We start from the raw sequence: 20,116 nt of genomic DNA on the forward strand, positions 1-20,116 counted from the left end.
ATACCTCTGCTATCTTCGAGAATGCTTGGTGGCAGTATCGGAATTACCTGAAGAAACGTACTTCACCGGCAAAGAAACTCATCAAATTCCCTTACGTTCTCCTGAGACACATTTACTAGATGATGACTTGGAACGCCTTGTTCAGTACTGGTCCCGAACCAAGAATGTGGTAAGGTCTATGAGCTCATTTTCTATTTTTAAGTACTATATTCTTGCATCTTACTGTAATCTATTCATGTAGAACAAGTGCCTAAACCTGAAGAACAACTGTTCTAATTTAAGATTCCATTGCTATCATAGTTCAAAAAAGCGCCAGTCGTTAATTGTGCGTTTTGCCACCGCCTTGCGCTTTACTGACCAAAGAGCATGCTTATGCATGGTTATGCACAAATTAAGCATAGTTATGCGCAATGCGTTTTGCCAACGCCTAGAGCCTAGGCACGCCTTTTTTAACTATGATTGCTATAGTCCATACTGCTTTGCTCTTGTGTCACTGTATTTACTCATACAAACTTATTTTTAAATTGAAGGATCCAATCAAAACTCCAATGGCACAACACGTATGTTCACACATGTTTCTTTAATAGGTTTGCTCTTATCAATAGCTCTATTGGTTTCATTTTCAATTGTGTATACAATTGACGTCTCATATCATGCGTATTACTAGCATCACAACAGAGCCAATAGTGTTGTTGTACATGTAGACCCGTGGTACCCATCTGAAATCTTGTTATGCCGTGTAGTTTCCCCCGCTTTGTATTCTTTCACTGCTGCTTTGTCTTGAACTGATATGATTTGAACTGTGTCTCTATTTTGATATGGCAAGACAATGCAGTGACCATAGGACATAGATATATGTTTTTTCATGCTTTTATTATGTACTAGTACTTGGCAATAGAAGAATTGGTAGTTTAATCCTGTCCATGTTACTAATGAACTGGTTCACTGAAATGAGTTTCATATACTAGTACATGCTAATCCTGTTATGTGTCTGCTTGTTTCTTCTTTTAGAATGCTGACAGAATATTGGGGAAGAGTGCCTTATTAAGCAATGGTAAAGGAAGTAATGCATATAAGGTTCAGGATAGTGACACATCCTTGTTGGTCTCCAACAAAGCTGATAAAACAGCTAAGGAAGACTATCTTGAAGACAGTGAGACAACCCCAAAGTCCTGTCTTGGTTTAGTGTTCGAGTTACTGCCACTATCGCTTGCACAAGCTATTCAAACTCACTGTCTGAATCAATTCCGTTTCTTGAGTCTCAACTGCAAGCTGAAAGACATCGATCAGCTATGCTGCGACAAGAATCGGAAGGACCGCGGAAGTCCGTGGAGCATTCAGATGCATACTTTCTGGTGCAACAGCAAGCGTTGGAGGATTTTAGTGCCAAACAGGACAAAGCTAATAAGCTTGCTTAGCTTATTGTCAGCATGGTGGATACCCAAGATAACATTTCTTGAGCTCTTCTGAAGTTGTTTCAGTTATGCTATTGTTTTGCTGCCGCGTTTATTTGCACTGGTGGCCAATTTTGATGGCCAGTGTATGTAATATGCTGCTTTGTTCCCTATATTTGCACTGGTGGCGAACGTTGATGCCTAGTGGATGTAATATGTGTAATAGCGGTAATAGGCTAGCGTTAATTGCCATTTTATTTATTTCCTCATTGTATTGTTTAGTTGTTTGCTTGTAGTCACTGCAGTTCTTTTTCTGTGTTTTTCTAGTGGCCACAATAGCCTATTTTTGGTAACTAGGCCAAAATTATCATGGCAGCACACAAACTGTTGTAACCATGGGCCTCCTGCGAGCCGTATGATCCATGGGCCCGGTCATAGGATCCATTGCCCTTTGTACGGGCCATAGGATCCATGAGCCTTCTACGGACCGTAGGGTCCATGGGCCTTCTATGGGCCGTAGGGTCCATTGGCCTTCTACGGGCCGTAGGATCCATGGGCCTTCTACGAGGTGTATCATCAATTATCCAATCATGGGTCGTACTATTCGTGGACCATAACGGGCTGTATTTGATAACTGTATGAAAACAGCCCAATGGTTTTTTTACATGAAAACGACCCAACGTATTAATGGTCCACAAACGGGCCGCCTGTAACGACGGGCTGAATTTGGCCCACAAGCAGAAAATGGCATTAACGGGCCGTATGTAACCGAATGCTGCAAATGAGCCCAAGAATAAATGGGCCCTGAGAAGGCCGAAAGATAACTTGGGCTAGAAACGGCCCAGTGGAATAATGGCCCGTTAATGGGTATAAAGTGATACACTGTTCATTACAGGCTAGTTTCACCATGAGCCGTTAATGGGCCAAGAGTTACAAAGGGCCTCATATGGGCCGAAAGAAGTCATGGGCCACACATGGGCTGGAAGTTAAAACGGGTTGGAATCATATTGGACGGCCCAGATGAAACTATTGGGCCTAATTCGGATAGGGCGTAATGGGCCCTAGGTTAGCGGGTTGTAAATGGGCTATATGCGGACAGGCCATTAACATGCTTTCCGTGGGCCGGCCCGCCACCTTTGGACCAAGTCAAACGGGCTGGCCTTTTCACAGGAATGGGCCTCTGTTGGGCCGTGCCACGTGTCAACATATCATAGGTGCCTTGGGTCCAATGATTGGATGACATCTGTCCCAACGGTGATTTGTCACGTGTTTCCTCCAGCCAATGATGATTTTACACATGGAAAATCCCCATTGGTCGGGGCTGTTAACGGGTTATCGGATCCAAAACCCGACCCGATAGCTTAACGACGTTCCGTTACGGTGGATGCCACGTGTCGGTCACCCTTGACGAAAGCACTTTTGTGATGCACGATTTATCATCATGGAAGTGGAGACTTCCATGATGATAATTTTGGTAATGTCAAGGAACACTTCTATGACAGCACAGGTATGACTATCTTGATTCTGTCATAAAATCGTCATGGATGTACATGCATGACAAAAAACGCGACCTACTGTGACAAACACGTATCGTCACGGAAGTGTATTTTTTTGTAATGTGGTGGCTAGCGGCTCAGGGGGGTGCAGGTTGAAGATGAACTGCAGGCCCTCCCTAAACTACATGTCAAGTGCCTCTCTGCTACGATTGTGTTCAGTTTCGATAGTAACATTCAGATTCCATAGTAAATTTCAACTTCGACAGCAGAGTCAACAGTTTTTACCTCATCTGTTGTAGTCAGGTGGTTTTTGGTGATGTAAATTTACATCTATTTTACATCATCTATTGGAGATGCTATTAAAATCCCACTAGAGATTAATGATGTTTGTCCTGTGCTGCTTCAGCCTTGACGTCTTACGGCTCATCGGAGCTGCTCCAACGACAAAACGATCCATCAGAACAGAGCAGTGCCCTGGACGCTGTCTACAGATTGCTCAGATCTTCCTCCACACCTCCGACAGCCACCTCTGCCTTAACTTCTTCAGCGAGCAACTAAATGATGCTGAGGTCGACATAGCTACGGCAAGGAGGTTGTACACTTGTTGCGTCACTTATTACTTGATACGTCTCCAACGTATCTTTAATTTTTTATTGTTCCATACTATTATATTACCTGTTTTGGATGTTTATGGGTTTTACTTTACACTTTTATATCATTTTTGGGACTAACCTACTAATCATAGGCCCAACCCAAATTGTTGTTTTTTTTGCCTATTTTAGTGTTTCGAAGTAAAGGGATATCAAACAAAGTCCAAACGGAATGAAACCTTCGGGAGCGATCTTTTTGGAACAAACGCAATCCAGGTGACTTGGAGTGGATGTCAAGAAGCAGCCGAGGTGGCCACGAGGTAGGAGGGCGCACCCTAGGGGGATTGGAGAGGTCAAAACTTTACATAGCATTGAACCCAATATTATGGATTTCAAGGAATTTAATTATGATAATTGTTCTTTAATAAATTGTATTTCCTTGTTGCAATCCGTGTTGAATTATCCTCATGCTTATAGCCAAAATTAAGCTTTTACCAAACATATTGTTGATGCCCTTATGCAATCTTATGAAGAACAACTTGAATTGGAAGTTTCTATACCTAGAAAGCTTTATGATGAGTGGGAACCTACTATGAAAATTAAAATTAAAGATCATGAATGCTATGCTTTGTGTGATTTGGGTGCTAGTGTTTCCACGATTCCAAAAACTTTATGTGATGTGCTAGGTTTCCATGATTTTGATGATTGCTCTTTAAACTTGCACCTTGCGGATTCCACTATTAAGAAACCTATGGGAAGGATTAATGATGTTCTTATTGTTGCAAATCAGAATTATGTGCTCGTAGATTTTATTGTTCTTTGTATAGATTGCAATCTTTCATTCCCTATTATTCTTGGTAGACCTTTCCTTAGAACGATATGTGCAATTATTGATATGAAGGAAGGTAATATTAGATTCCAATTTCCATTAAGAAAAGGCATGGAACACTTTCCTAGAAATAAAGTAAAATTACCTTATGAATCCACTATGCGAGCCACATATGAGTTGAATACCTAAGATGGCAATACTTAGATCTATTCTTACTTTTATGCCTAGCTAGGGGCGTTAAACGATAGCGCTTGTTGGGAGGCAACCCAATTTTATTTTTGTTTCTAGATTTTTGCTTCTGTTTAGTAATAAATAATTCATCTAGCCTCTGTTTAGATGTGGTTTTAAGTTTTAATTAGCGTTTGTGACAAGTAGAACCTATATGATAACCCACGGTGATAGTTAATTTGATTCTGCTGAAAAACAGAAACTTCCCACGGTGATAACCCACGCATGAGAATAATTTACTAAATCACAGAAACGTGATTTTTCGTTGATTATTTTTGCAGTAGATCAATAGTAAAATTTCCTAGGACTTCCTATTTTGGTAGTATTTTTAGAGTTCCATAAGTATTCGAAAGTTACAGATTACTATAGACTGTTCTGTTTTTGACGGATTCTGTTTTTCATGTGTCGTTTGCTTATTTTGATGAATCTATGGCTAGTATCAGGGTGTATGAACCATATAAAAGTTGGAATTCAGTAGGTTTAACACCAATATAAATAAAGAATGAGTTCATTATAGTACCTTAAGTGGTGGTTTTTCTTTATTGCACTAACGGAGCTTATGAGATTTCCTGTTGAGTTTTGTGTTGTGAAGTTTTCAAGTTTTGGGTAAAGATTTGATGGACTATGGAATAAGGAGTGGCAATAGCCTAAGATTGGGGATGCCCATGGAACCCCAAGATAATTCAAGGACAACCCAAAGCCTAAGATTGGGGATGCCCCGGAAGGCATCCCCTCTTTCGTCTTCGTCTATAGGTAACTTTACTTGGAGCTATATTTTTATTTGCCACATGATATGTGTTTTGCTTGGAGCATCTTGTATGATATGAGTCTTTGATTTTTAGTTTACCACAATCATCCTTTCTGTACACACCGTTTGGGAGAGACTCACATGATTTGGAATTTATTAGAATACTCTACGTGATTCACTTATATCCTTTGAGCTATATAATTTTTGCTCTAGTGCTTCACTTATATCTTTAAGAGCACGACGGTGGCTTAATTTTGCAGAAATTGTTGATCTCTCATGCTTCACTTATATTATTTTGAGAGTTTTTTAGAACAGATGGTATTTGCTATGGTTATAAAATTGGTCCTAGAATGATGGGCATCCAAGTTGGGTATAATAAAAACTATCATAGGAAGTGAATTGGATGCTATGATCAATTCGATGCTTGATAATTGTTTTGAGATATAGAGGTGGTAATATTCGAGTCATTCTAGTTGGTTAATTATGAAATTTAGAAATACTTGTGTTGAAGTTGGCAAGTCCCGTAGCATGCACGTATGGTAAAAGTTGTGTGACAAATTTTTTGCATGAGGTGCTCTTTTGATTGCCTTCCTTATGTGTGGAGGTCGGGATCGCGCGATGGTTAACTCCTACCAACCCTTCCCCTAGGAGCATGCGTAGTAGTACTTTTTTTGCTTCGAGGGCTAATAAAACTTTTGCAATAAGTATATGAGTTCTTTATGACTAATGTGAGTCCATGGATTATACGCACTCTTACCCTTCCATCATTGTTAGCCTCTTCGGTACCGTGCATTGCCCTTTCTCACCTTGAGAGTTGGTGCAAACTTCGCCGGTGCATCCAAACCCCGTGATACGATACGCTCTATCACACATAAGCCTCCTTATATCTTCCTCAGAACAGCCACCATACCTACCTATTATGGCATTTCCGTAGCCATTCCGAGATATATTGCCATGCAACTTTCCACCGTTCCATTTATCATGACACGCATCATCATTGTCATATTGCCTTGCATGATCATGTAGTTGACATCGTATTTGTGGCAAAGCCACCTTCAAAGTTTTTCATACATGTCGCTCTTGATTCATTGCCCATCCCAGTACACCGCCGGAGGCATTCATATAGAGTCATATATTGTTCTAGCATCGAGTTGTAATTCATGAGTTGTAAATAAATAGAAGTGTGATGATTATCATTATTAGAGCATTGTCCCCAAATAAAAAAAGAAAGGCCAAATAAAAGAAAGGAAAGGCCAAATAAAAAAAGAGAAAGGCCAAAAAAGGCCCAAAAAAAGAAAATAAAAGGGGGACAATGTTACTATCTTTTTCCACACTTGTGCTTCAAAGTAGCACCATGTTCTTCATATAGAGAGTCTCTTTAATATACTAGTAGGAATTTTTCATTATGGAACTTGGCTTGTATATTCCAATGATGGGCTTCCTCAAAATTCCCTAGGTCTTCATGAGCAAGCAAGTTGGATGCACACCCACTTAGTTTCTTTTATTGAGCTTTCATACATTTATAGCTCTAGTGCATCCATTGCATGACAATCCCTACTCCTCATATTGACATCAATTGATGGGCATCTCCATAGCCCGTTCATTAGCCTCATCAATGTGAGACTTTCTTCTTTTTTTGTATTCTCCACACAACCTCCATCATCATATTCTATTCCACACATAGTGTTATATCCATGGCTCACGCTCATGTATTGCATGAGAGTTGAAAAAGGCTGAAGCACATTAAAAGGTATGAACCAATTGATTGGCTGAAATCGGGGTTGTTCTTGATGTGAGTATTTTGTGTGATGAAAATGAAACATAGCATAACTATATGATTTTGTAGGGATAAACATTCTTTAGCCATGTTATTTTGAGGAGACATGATTGCTTTATTAGTATGCTTGAAGTATTACTATTTCTTATGTCAATATGAACTTTTGTCTTGAATCATTTGGATCTGAACATGCATGCCACAATAAAGAAAATTACATTGAGAATTATGCTAGGTAGCATTCCACATCAAAAAATTTGTTTCTATCATTTACCTACTCGAGGACGAGCAGGAATTAAGCTTGGGGATGCTTGATACGTCTCCAACGTATCTATAGTTTTTGATTGTTCCATGCTATTATATTACCCGTTTTGGATGTTTATGGGCTTTACTTTACACTTTTATATCATTTTTGGGACTAACCTACTAACTGGAGGCCCAACCCAAATTGTTGTTTTTTTGCCTATTTCAGTGTTACGAAGAAAACGAATATCAAACGGAGTCCAAACGGAATGAAACCTTCGGGAGCGATCTTTCTGGAACAAACACAATCCAGGAGACTTGGAGTGGACGTCAAGAAGCAGCCGAGGCGGCCACGAGGCAAGAGGGCGCACCCTAGGGGGGTGGGCATGCCCCCCACGCTCGTGGGCCCCTCGTGGCTCCCCTAGCCTACCTCCTTCGCCTATATATACTCCCGTACCCTGAAAACAACAGGGAGCACCACAGAAAACTATTTCCACTGCTGCAACCTTCTGTATCTACGAGATCCTATCTTGGAACCTTCGCTGGTGTTCCGCCGGAGGGGGAATCGACCATGGAGGGCCTCTACATCATCACCAAGGCCTCTCGGATGAGTTGTGAGTAGTTTACCATAGACCTTCGGGTCCATAGTTATTAGCTAGATGGCTTCTTCTCTCTCTTTGAATCTCAATACAAAGTTCTCCTCGATCTTCTTGGAGATCTATTCGATGTAACTATTTTTGCGGTGTGTTTGTCGAGATCCGATGAATTGTGGGTTTATGATCAAGTTTATCTATGAGAAATATTTGAATCTCCTATGAATTCTTTTATGTGTGATTGGTTATCTTTGCAAGTCTCTTTGAATTATCAGTTTAGTTTGGCCTACTAGATTGATCTTTCTTGTAATGGGAGAAGTGCTTAGCTCTGGGTTCAACCTTGCGGTGTCCTTTCCCAGTGACAGCAGGGGCAGCAAGGCACGTATTGTATTGTTCCCATCGAGGATAAAAAGATGGGGTTTATATCATATTGCTTTAGTTTATCCCTCTACATCATGTCATCTTTCTTAATGCGTTACTCTGTTCTTATGAACTTAATACTCTATACGCAGGCAGGAGTCGGTCGATGTGTGGAGTAATAGTAGTAGATGCAGAATCATTTCGATCTACTTGTTGCAGACGTGATGCCTATATACATGATCATGCCTAGATAATCTCATAACTATGCACTTTTCTATCAATTGCTCGACAATAGTTTGTTCACCCACTGTAATACTTATGCTATCTTGAGAGAAGCCACTGGTGAAACCTATGGCCCCTGAGTCTATCTTTTATGATATAAGTTTCCAATCTATATTTATTTTGCAATCTTTAATTTCCAATCTATAGCATAAAAATACCAAAAATATTTATCTTATCTTATTATCTGTATGAGATCTCACTTTCGCAAGTTACCGTGAAGGGACTAACAACCCCTTTATCGCGTTGGTTGCGAGGTTCTTGTTTGTTTGTGTAGGTACGAGGGACTTTTGAGGAGCCTCCTACTGGATTGATACCTTGGTTCTCAAAACTGAGGGAAATACTTATGCTACTTTGCTGCATCACCCTTTCCTCTTCAAGGGAAACCCAACGCAGTGCTCAAGAGGTAGCATTACTCTACATTCATGTTGATCCATTAGGGCTATTTTGGTTCAAGGGCATAACAATAGGGAATTTTCCTATGGCATCTACTATTCAATTATTCATGCATTTTGTTGAAAGGAATGGAGCAAAACATCCACCTGGACCTACTTTTTAAAATCCTATGCATGAAAACAACACGAAGTGCATTAGTGGCACAATAACATTCTAACTATACACGCTTTCATACGGTTTCACTTTATTTTGCCCATGTTTCTTTGCATTCCTCTGCTCTTTCCAATTCCTGTAAACCAAATACCCAAGTTGACAGAAATCCTGTGTTTACAAATGCACTATTTACGATGTGCATTCCTATCCTATTATGATGTTTTTCCTATCCCTACATTTTAAGAATCATGCAAGCCAAATGAGCCCTTACGGAATTACTTCAGTTACAGGTATGTGTCGAAGGGAACTTTGTGTGATTTGTCCTGCTCCTGCCGCGACGCCGTACACCTCACCTGAGGTGCTCCATCGATAGAAGCATCCACCAAACCAGACATCACGACTCCTGACCGTCTTTCTCCGCCTCAGATCTCCTTCCCTGCCGCCGGCACCCACCGCACGACATCACCATCATCGGCTCAGCAAATAAACCTGAGGAGTACACAGGTCCACAAGAGAGGTCACACTCTTTTGTTTCTGCTTATGTTATGCATTGCTTAAAATTACCTGCTACTTTACCGTCATGTTCACCTCTTAGACTCCAAGTTAGGTCCAAATTAATGTTCAAACTTGAGTTCTAAATTAGTTGTGGGGCACATATCAAGGCAGCAATGAATAGTATCTCTGTCTAACATCTGGTTCACCTAGGGTATGCCTATGTTGTTCATCTTGGGTGGGAAACAAATAGTAAAGCAATCATCATTTGCTTTTTTATTAAATTAAAGCAATCATCAGCCTGCTATCATTATTTTTGGATCCATCCACTGGTTTTTACCATCACTCTAAATTTCTGCATGCTCTACTTACATAATCTCACCATATTTTTTGCGTATGCATGTCAGATATTGTACACAGTCATGCTAAACATGGAGAGAAAAAGAGAAGAGTTTTGCACAGCAATGCAATGTCATGCAGACATCACTCCATGGTGGGTTCGATGGCAAACCCTCCCTCCCCCACTCTAGATTGTAATCCAGAGGAAGATATCTGTTCTGAGGTGGATTCAAACGCCGCTGACCACTCCTATTTACCCCCAAGGTGTTTGCTCTACCTTGGCATGATGATGTTAGTCATTTCATGCATATGTTGCCTTGCAATGCCTACATTTGACATCATATATGTCATCTGCATAGTTTAGACATGTTCTGTAATGCCACCTGTTTAGTTTCTATATCATATATGGGAATTATGCAGTCTCATGTCTTTTAGCCAGCCATAATATATGTGAAATGTGCAATGCCATCCTGTTTAACCAGGCATCATATATTTGAATGATATTGTGCCCATCCTTTTATTCATTACATTTCCATTTGTCGACAATGTTTGTAAATGAAACTACTATTCATGTGAATCAGCCATTTGGGTGGGAGATGGAAAAATCTGGAGTGAAAACAAGGCCTTCAGAGCAGACAGTGCTATATGTCGAAGCAGATCTCCTGTTGGGTCTCGATAGCTCCTCAAAGATGGATTCAGAGACAGATGACCAGTCCTATTCCCCCACCGAGGTGTGTGCTCTAACTTGGCATGGTTATACTTCTCATATCATGCATTTGGTGTCTTGCATTGCATAGTTTAGACATCATATACACAATATTCAACACCATGTTCTTAGTTCAGACATCATAACGAATGCCCTCTGTTTAGCATATAAATCACATATGTGAATTAAATAATGCGATCATGATTACTTAGGTAACATGTGGGTGAATTATGTCATGCGATCCTGTTTAGTTTTCATCATATCTTTGAATTATGTTATGCTATGATATCTAGTTTAGTTAGACATCATATATGTGAAATTATGTCATATCCGTTTTAGTTAAGCAATATACATGTCAACTATTTCATGCCCTCTTTTTTCCACACTATCTATTGCATCTGTCTCTCATACAATGTATGTACATTCAACTATGTTTCCTGTTTATCAGCCATTTGAATTGGAGCGAGTGATGCCAGTACCTAGAGGAGTAAAAACACGGTCTTCAAATAAAATAGTGCTACCTCTTGGTGGAGATAGCACCCCGGTTGTACATGCACGAGAACCAGCCCTACCACACATAACCCAGACTCTAGCAGATTGTACCCCTACCGTGATGGACAAAGAACCGGCTTCACCCAATCTAACCCCAACCCCAGCAGATAGTAACCCAGTTCCTGTGGAAACAACACCATGTCCACCACAGAGCTCCCAAACAAGAGTAGTTAGTAAGGCAGCTCCAGTGCCCAAAGGGCCAGTACTACCACGGCGAACCCCAACTCCACCAGTTAGTATGCCTATTCCTGTGGAGAAAGCACAACCAGCCAGTTGTAGTTTAGCATCTATCACATTTGATGTCGTTAAATCCAATGTGCGTATCTTCCCATCTTGGAAATATTATAGTGAAGATGAAGGAAAATGCCAGTTGCAGGTGTTTGTCCAGGAGTTATGTGTAAGTAATGTTATTCATGGCAATTACTTTGGTTTGTCCTATACATCCTACCTCCATGATGGTTATAATACAGCAAATTTTCCCATTTTTCTCTATAGAGAAGGACCGATTTGGAAACTCAGGATGAGGTAACCTGTGCTAATACCTCTGCTCTCTTCAAGAATGCTTTGTGGCAGTATCGGAATTACCTGAAGAAAACGTACTTCATCGACAAAGAAACTCATCAAATTCCCTTACGTTCTCCTGAGACACATTTACTGGATGATGACTGGGAATGCCTTGTTCTGTACTGGTCCTGAATCAAGAATGTGGTGAAGTCTATGAGTTCATTTTCAATTTTAAGTACTATATTCTTGCGCCTTACTGTACTATGTTCATGTAGAACAAGTGCCTAAACCTGAAGAACAACTGTTCTAATTTAAGATTCCATTGCTATCGTGCATACTGCTTTGCTCTTGTATCACTGTATTTACTCATACAAACTTATTTTTAAATTGAAGGATCCAATCGAAACTCCAATGGCACAGCAAGTATGTTCACGCATGTTTCTTATCAATAGCTCTGTTGATTTCAATTTCAATTGTGTATACAGTTTATTTCTCATATCATGCACATTACTAGCATCACAACAGAGCCAATAGTGTTGTTGTACATGTAGACTCGTGGTACCCATCTGAAATCCTATTATGCCATGTAGTTTCCCACGCTTTGTATTATTTCACTGTTGCTTTGTCTTGAACTGATATGATTTGAACCATGTCTATATTTTGATTTGGCAAGACAATGCAGTGACCATAGGACATAGATATATGTTTTTTGATGCTTTTATTATGTACTAGTACTTGGCAATAGAAGACTTGGTAGTTTAATCATGTCCACCTTACTAATGAACTGGTTCACCAAAATGAGTTTCATATACTAGTACATATTAAACCTGTTATGTGTCTGCTTGTTTTTTCTTTTAGAATGCAGACAGAATATTGGGGAAGAGTGCCTTATTAAGCAATGGTAAAAGAAGTAATGCAGATAAGGTTCAGGATAGTGAGACATCGTTGTTGGTCTCCAATAAACCTGATAAAATAACTAAGCAAGACTAGCTTGAAGACAGTGACATGATACGTCCATTTTGCATCATGCTTTTATATCAGTATTTATTGCAGTATGGGCTGTTATTACACATTATATCTCAATACTTATGGCTATTCTCTCTTATTTTACAAGGTTTACCATGAAGAGGGGGAATGCCGGCAGCTGGAATTCTGGCTGGAAAAGGAGCAAACATTGGAAACCTATTCTGCACAACTCCAAAAGCCCTGATACTCCACGAAACAATTTTTGGATTTAATAAGAATTTATGAGCGAAAGAAATAGGCCCGGGGGCCCACACCCTGTCCAGGAGACAGGGGGCGCCCCCCCTGTAGGGTGCGGCCCCCTATCTCCTGGGCCCCCTGGTGGGCCTCTGGCGTCCATCTTCTGCTATATCATCACTCTTACCCCAGAAAAAAATCATGGGCAAGCTTACGGGACGAAACTCCGCCGCCATGAGGCGGAACCTTGGCGGAATCAATCTAGGGCACTGGCAGAGCTGTTCTGCCGGGGACACTTCCCTCTGGGAGGGGGAAATCATCACCAACGTCATCATCAATGATCCTCTCATCGGGAGGGGGTCAATATCCATCAACATCTTCACTAGCACCATCTCCTCTCAAAACCCTAGTTCATCTCTTGTATCCAATCTTGTATCAAAACCACAAATTGGTACCTGTGGGTTGCTAGTAGTGTTGATTACTCCTTGTAGTTGATGCTAATTGGTTTACTTGGTGGAAGATCATATGTTCAGATCATTTATGCATATTATTACTCCTCTGATTATGAACATGAATATGCTTTGTGAGTAGTTACGTTTGTTCCCGAGGACATGGGTGAAGTCTTGCTATTAGTAGTCATGTGAATTTTGTATTCGTTCGATATTTTGATGAGATGTATGTTGTCTTTCCTCTAGTGGTGTTATGTGAACGTCGACTACATGACACTTCACCATTACTTGGGCCTAGAGGAAGGCATAGGGAAGTAATAAGTAGATGATGGGTTGCTAGAGTGACAGAAGCTTAAACCCTAGTTTATGCGTTGCTTCGTTAGGGGTTGATATGGACCCATATGTGTAATGTTGTGGTTAGGTTTACCTTAATACTCCTTTCTGTAGTTGCGGATGCTTGCAATAGGGGTTAATCATAAGTGGGATGCTTGTCCAAGTTAGGGAAGTACCCAAGTGCCGGTCCACCCACATATCAAATTATCAAAGTACCGAACGCGAATCTTATGAACGTGATGAAAACTAGCTTGACGATAATTCCCAATGTGTCCTCGGGAGCTCCTTCTTCAATATTAGAATTTGTGCAGGCTTATCCTTTGTTACATAAAGGATTGGGCCACCTTGCTGCACTTTATTTACTTTATTTACTTTTGCTCGTTACTATTTATCTTATCACAAAACTATCTATCACCTACTATTTCAGTGCTTGCAGAGAAAACCTTACTGAAAACCGCTTATCATTTCCTTCTGCTCCTCATTGGGTTCGACACTCTTACTTCTCGAAAGGACTACGATAGATCCCCTACGCTTGTGGGTCATCGTGACACAACCCCAAAGTCCTGTCTTGGTTTAGTGTTCGAGTTACTGGCCACTACCGCTTGCACAAGCTATTCAAACTCACTGTCTGAATCAGTTTGGTTTCTGGGGTCTCAACTACAAGCTGAAAGACATCGATCAGTTGTGCGGCGACAAGAAGCGGAAGGACTGCGGAAGTCCCTAGAGCATTCAGATGCATACTTTCTTGTGCAACAACAAGCATTGGAGGATTTTAGCACCAAACAGGACAAAGCTAATAAGCTTGCTTAGCTTATTGGCAGCATGGTGGATACCCAGGATAACGTTTCTTGAGCTCTTCTGAAGTTGTTTCAGTTATGGACTTGTTTTGCTGCCTTGTTTATTTGCATTGGTGGCCAATTTTGACGTCTAGTGTATGTAATATGCTGGTTTGTTCCCCATATTGGCACTGGTGGCGAACTTTGATGCCAGTGGATGTAATATGTGTAATAGCTGTAATAGGCTAGTGTTAGTTGCTTGCTTATTTATTTCCTTAGTGTATTGTTTAGTTGTTTAGTTGTAGTCACTTCGGTTCTTTTTCCGCGTTTTTCTAGTGGCCACGATAACCTATTTTTGGTAACTACGCCACAATAATCATGGCAACACACAGACAGTTGTAACCATGGGCCTCCTGCGGGCTGTAGTATCCGTGGGCCTTCTATGTCCCATAGGATCCATGGTCCTTCTATGGGCCGTAGGATCCATGGACTTTCTACGGGCCGTACGATCCATGGGACTTCTATGGGTCATAGGATCCATTGGTCTTCTACGGGCCGTAGGATCCATGGACCTTCTACGGGGCGTATAATCATTTTGCAAAACATGGGTCATACTATTCGTGGACCATAACGGGCCATTAATAGGACGCATTTGATAATGCTATGAAAACAGCCCAATAGGTTAACGGGCCACAAACAGGCCGAATGTAACCACGGGCTAAATTTGGCCCACAAACGGAACATGTCAGTACCGGACTGTAACTAACCGAATTCTGGAAATAAGACCAAGAATAAATGGGCCTTAGAAGGCCGAAAGTTAACACGGGCTGGAAACGGCCGACGGAATAATGGGCCGTTAATGGGTATAAAGCGATACACTGTTCATTATGGGTCAGTTTCATCTCGGGCCTTTAATGGGCCGAGAGTTACAGAGGGCCTCATATGGGCTGAAAGACATCATCGGCCATACATGGGCCAGAAGTTACAATGGGCTGGAATCATATTGGACGGCCCAGATGAAGGTACTGGGCTTAATTCCGATAGGACGTAACGGGCCGGGAGTTAGCGGGTAAATGGGCTATAGATGAACGGGTCGTTAATAGGCTTTCCGTGGGCCGGCCCGTTACCTTTTGACCAAGTCAAACGGGTCGGCCTTTTCACCAGAATGGGCCTCTGTTGGGCCGTGCCATGTGTCGACATATCATAGGTGCCTCCTGTCAAATGAGTGGATGACATTTGTCCCAACGGTGAGGCAACACGTGTTTCCTCTGGCAATGAGAATTTTACACATGGAAAATCCCCATTGGTCATCGCTGTTAACGGGTTATCGGATCCAAAACAGGACCCGATAGCTTAATAGCGTCCCGTTATGGTGGATGCCATGTGTCGGCACCCTTGACGAAAGCACTTATGTGACGCGCGATTTATCATCATGGAAGTGGACACTTCCGTGATGATAATTTTTGTAATGTCATGGAACACTTCTACGACAGCACAGGTATGACTTTCTTGATTATGTCATAAAATCGTCATGGATATACATGCATGACCAAAAATGCGACCTACTGTGACAAACACGTATCATCACGGAAGTGTATTTTTTTGTAGTGAAGTTAGCTTCTTCAAGGCATGGTAGCCCAGCAATGGCATCATAGTTAAGACGTTTGTGGCAAAATCATGTCTTGATTGTATAGAATGCATGAATAGTAGCTCATTTGCTGGTGGCTCCAAAACCTGTCACACGGGATTCTTGGCCTTGTCGAAGAAAGTGTTGTGCTCTCTAAAGCATATCACACTGAATGGGCCACGTGTAGTGACATCACTGGGAAGCCTTGGCAGCCTGGGCTCTGGCTTCTGCGTTTGAGGCCTTTTCTCCACATGATAGTCATATTGAGGACCTGGAGCAATGGGTGGTGTATAGCACTACAAAAAAATACACTTCTGTGATGATATGTGTTTGTCACAGTAGGTCACGTTTTTTGTCATGCATGTACATCCATGACGATTTTATGACAGAATCAAGATAGTCATACCTGTGCTGTCGTAGAAGTGTTCCACGACATTACCAAAATTATCATCATGGAAGTGTACACTTCCGTGACGATAAATTGCACGTCACAGAAGTGCTTTCGTCAAGGGTGACCGACACGTGGCATCCACCGTAACGGAATGCCGTGAAGCTATTAGGTCGGGTTTTGGATCCGATAACCCGTTAACATCCCCAACCAATGGGGATTTTCCACGTGTAAAATCATCATGGGCTGGAGGAAACACGTGTCGGCTCATCGTTGGGACAGATGTCATCCACTCATTGGACAGAAGGCGCCTATGATACGTCGACACGTGGCACGGCCCATCAAGTTTAAATGGGCCGGACCAACTAAAGGCCCACAAGATTTTGCGAACCATAATGGGTGGCCCAGCTAAAGGCCCAGAAGATTTCGCGGACCATAATGGGCCGGCCCAGGTAAAGGCCCACAAGATTTTTGTGTGCCATAATGGGCCGGCCTAGGTAAAGGCCCACAAAATTCTTGCGGATCATAATTTGCCGGCCCAGCTAAAGGCCCACGAGATTTCGCCGACACTAATGGGCCCCAGCTGTAGGCCCACAAGATTTTGAGGACGCTAGTAGACCGGCGCATTAACTGGCTGCAATGTTTTGGGCCAAATACCGGCCCATATTTGATCCGGTCCATTAATAGCCTACCACGTTCCAGGCCTAATAATGGCCCATATGAGATCCGGCCCGTTAAAAAAGCCTCCCACGTTCTGGGCCAAATCACGGCCCAGATCAGGTCTGGTCCTTTAAGAGGCTTTGGCCTCAATTATGGCCCATATCAGATTCGGCCCGTTCACTGGACGTTATGCTTTTGGGCCCACTTGCTAAAGGCCCATTTAGTAATTTAGCCTGATATTAGTTTCGGCCTGTTAAGGGCCCGTTTAACATTTCGGCCCTATATTAATTTTGGCCTGTTAAAAGCCCGTCATATAGTTGGGCCTAACTACGACCCGGTTTGCATCCGGCCTGCTCGCAGCCGATATCTGATTGGGCCAAACAAGGACCAAGACAATTTTGGCCTGTTAAAAGCCTGTGAATTGATTCGCGCAATCATGGGCTCGGGTCCAATTCGGGCTGCTGCCGGCCCATGAGCTGTTCGACACGTTTCAGGCCCAACCTACTTCTCAGCCTCCTAAAAGCCCATTGAGTTTTCTTACGAAAAGAGGGCCGGGGGTTACTCGGCCTATTAAAGGCCCGAATGTACTAGTGGGCCAGTTTGATGGGGCCCATGATGCGGATCATACATCATGATTGCATGACGGCCCGATTATGTACCGTAATTTTACAGTTTGGACGCTTTACTGCGAAGACAGGATATATATACAGGAAAATAACTGCAGCATCGTGAATAAGAAAAAACCTAGACTATACAATAAAGAAATTACGGCATATTACATCCACTGGGCATCAAAGTTCGCCACTATGATAATAAAGCACAAGCAGACAGCAGATTACACACACTGGGCAACAAAGATCGCCACCAGTGCAAATAAACACGCCAGCAAAATAATATACAAAACCAACAGCACTTCAATAGAGTTCAAGAAAGGTTAGCCCTGCTGGCGAGCTGCAGCACAAGCACCTGAGCAAGATGATGAGACTGCGCTTCTTCAACACTTATATCTTCCTCACTCTGAAAGATAAACAAGCAGACAGATGACAGGTTTTGCACATAAAAGTATCAGTGCTGACAATTCATCACATTTCTTACTGGCGAATGAAGTGACACAGTTTAAAAATGCATTAACACAATATGGTATTGTTCAGGTCAAGACATGGCAGGAAATGACATTGTAAAGGAGTTGGTAGCTTCACGACACCACTGGATTACAGATCAAGAACTCATAAGTATCAATGGTTAGTGTGCGGTCAATTTATCCCATTTCAGATTGGCAAATAAAGAGACAATTTAAATAATAGTAGAATGATATGACATTGTTCATAGTTAAGACATTGCAGAATATGACATTGTGCTGTAGTGGGTAGGTTCACCACACCACTGGATTACAGATGAAGAACAGAAGCATGCATGCAGTGCAAAAGAAGATCGCTTTCTTTGTATAGTTTAATTTACATGGTATGAAGAAGGAACTTGGTTGTACAACTGAAAACTTAAATTGAGAAGGACAAACTTTTGTTTATGGTAAAACATAACCAAGTAGCTATAAATGTATGTGCAACGATACAGGAAAAAGGCACAGCCAAGAGCAATGCACAGCTAAACTTCTTCACTACCAACCTTATGGTAAGAGTAAATATAGATCTGATGTGTAGAAAATGGAGGGCAAAGGAAAATAAGCTACAGAGTGATGGTACATGAACAACTACCTGTCAATATAAGTACACTGATAAAGGACAGCATGTACTTACAAGAACAATGTAGAGCTAAAAAAAATTCATTGGCATTGGATATATTCTACACTAATGTAACCATTCATAGAGATCAGATAATTTGGAGCGAACAATTGATAAGCAAGCTATCATGCATACTGCTGTCACATAATGAACCAGGTATGTATGCAAGTATAGTGATACAGGACAACAGGTACTAACAAGAGCAAAGCAGCGGGCAGCATATTTGCGATATCATGTCGTTCTTTTCAAACTAGAATTTTTCTCCGAGCAGATTTCCTGCAAAAAAGATCCGTAAAGCACATGCGGAAACGTAGAAGTTCAAATTGTCATGTGATTTCATAGACAATACCTCATCCTCGGAAGGAGACCAGTGCATAACAAGGTTTTTCCATTCAATGTCTTCTAAATTTAGCACAGGAGACTTCACCAGAAATTTGTTTAAAGACTCACTAGTAGAAAAAGGGCCTATTGTCCCGGTTGGTGAGGGCCTTTAGTCCCGGTTCATGAACCGGGACTAAACGGTCGGTACTAATGCCCTGACCCCTTTAATCCCGGTTCAATCCAGAACCGGGACAGAAGGGCCTCCACGTGGCCTGTCCCCTGAGCCCAGGCAGGAGGGCCTTTGGTCCCAGTTGGTGGCACCAACCGGGACCAATAGGCATCCACGCGTCAGCGTTTACGTGGCTGTGGTTTTTGTTTTTTTTAAGGGGGGGGGGTTTGGGGGGTTTTGGGGGGTTAATTTAGGTGTTTCATATATTGTGCTATAGCTAGCTAATTAATAGAGAGAAGTGTCCTCTCTTTTGTCGGTGCTTGGTCGACGCTACGTACCATACATACATACGTATAGAGAGGACTAGCTAGACATGCTAGCTAGCTAGTAAGCAAACAGACGATCGTCATGAACATATATGCATACAGAGAGAAGTGATATCGACCACCTCTCCTTCTCCGAGAGATTGGTCGAACAAACAAGTTCTCGTATATCTATCCGACACTACCGGCTACATATATACAATAATTATCTTTTACAAATATATAATCTCCTAAAATACGGACGCGTGGTCCACATAGTATTCTCCGTCTTCAGTGATCACGTGGTCAAGAAAGAATGCCGCCAATTCCTCTTGAATTGCTCGCATGCGATCTGGTGCTAGGAGTTCATCCCGCATCCGAAACATCTAATTTTAAGAAGGGGGTCAATACATATATATATATATATATATGAGTGAATGAAACTCAACACAAATGATGGTAATAAAATAAAATTG

This window comes from Triticum aestivum, chromosome 4B (genome assembly GCF_018294505.1).
Source record: "Triticum aestivum cultivar Chinese Spring chromosome 4B, IWGSC CS RefSeq v2.1, whole genome shotgun sequence".
NCBI classification, from domain to species: domain Eukaryota; kingdom Viridiplantae; phylum Streptophyta; class Magnoliopsida; order Poales; family Poaceae; genus Triticum; species Triticum aestivum.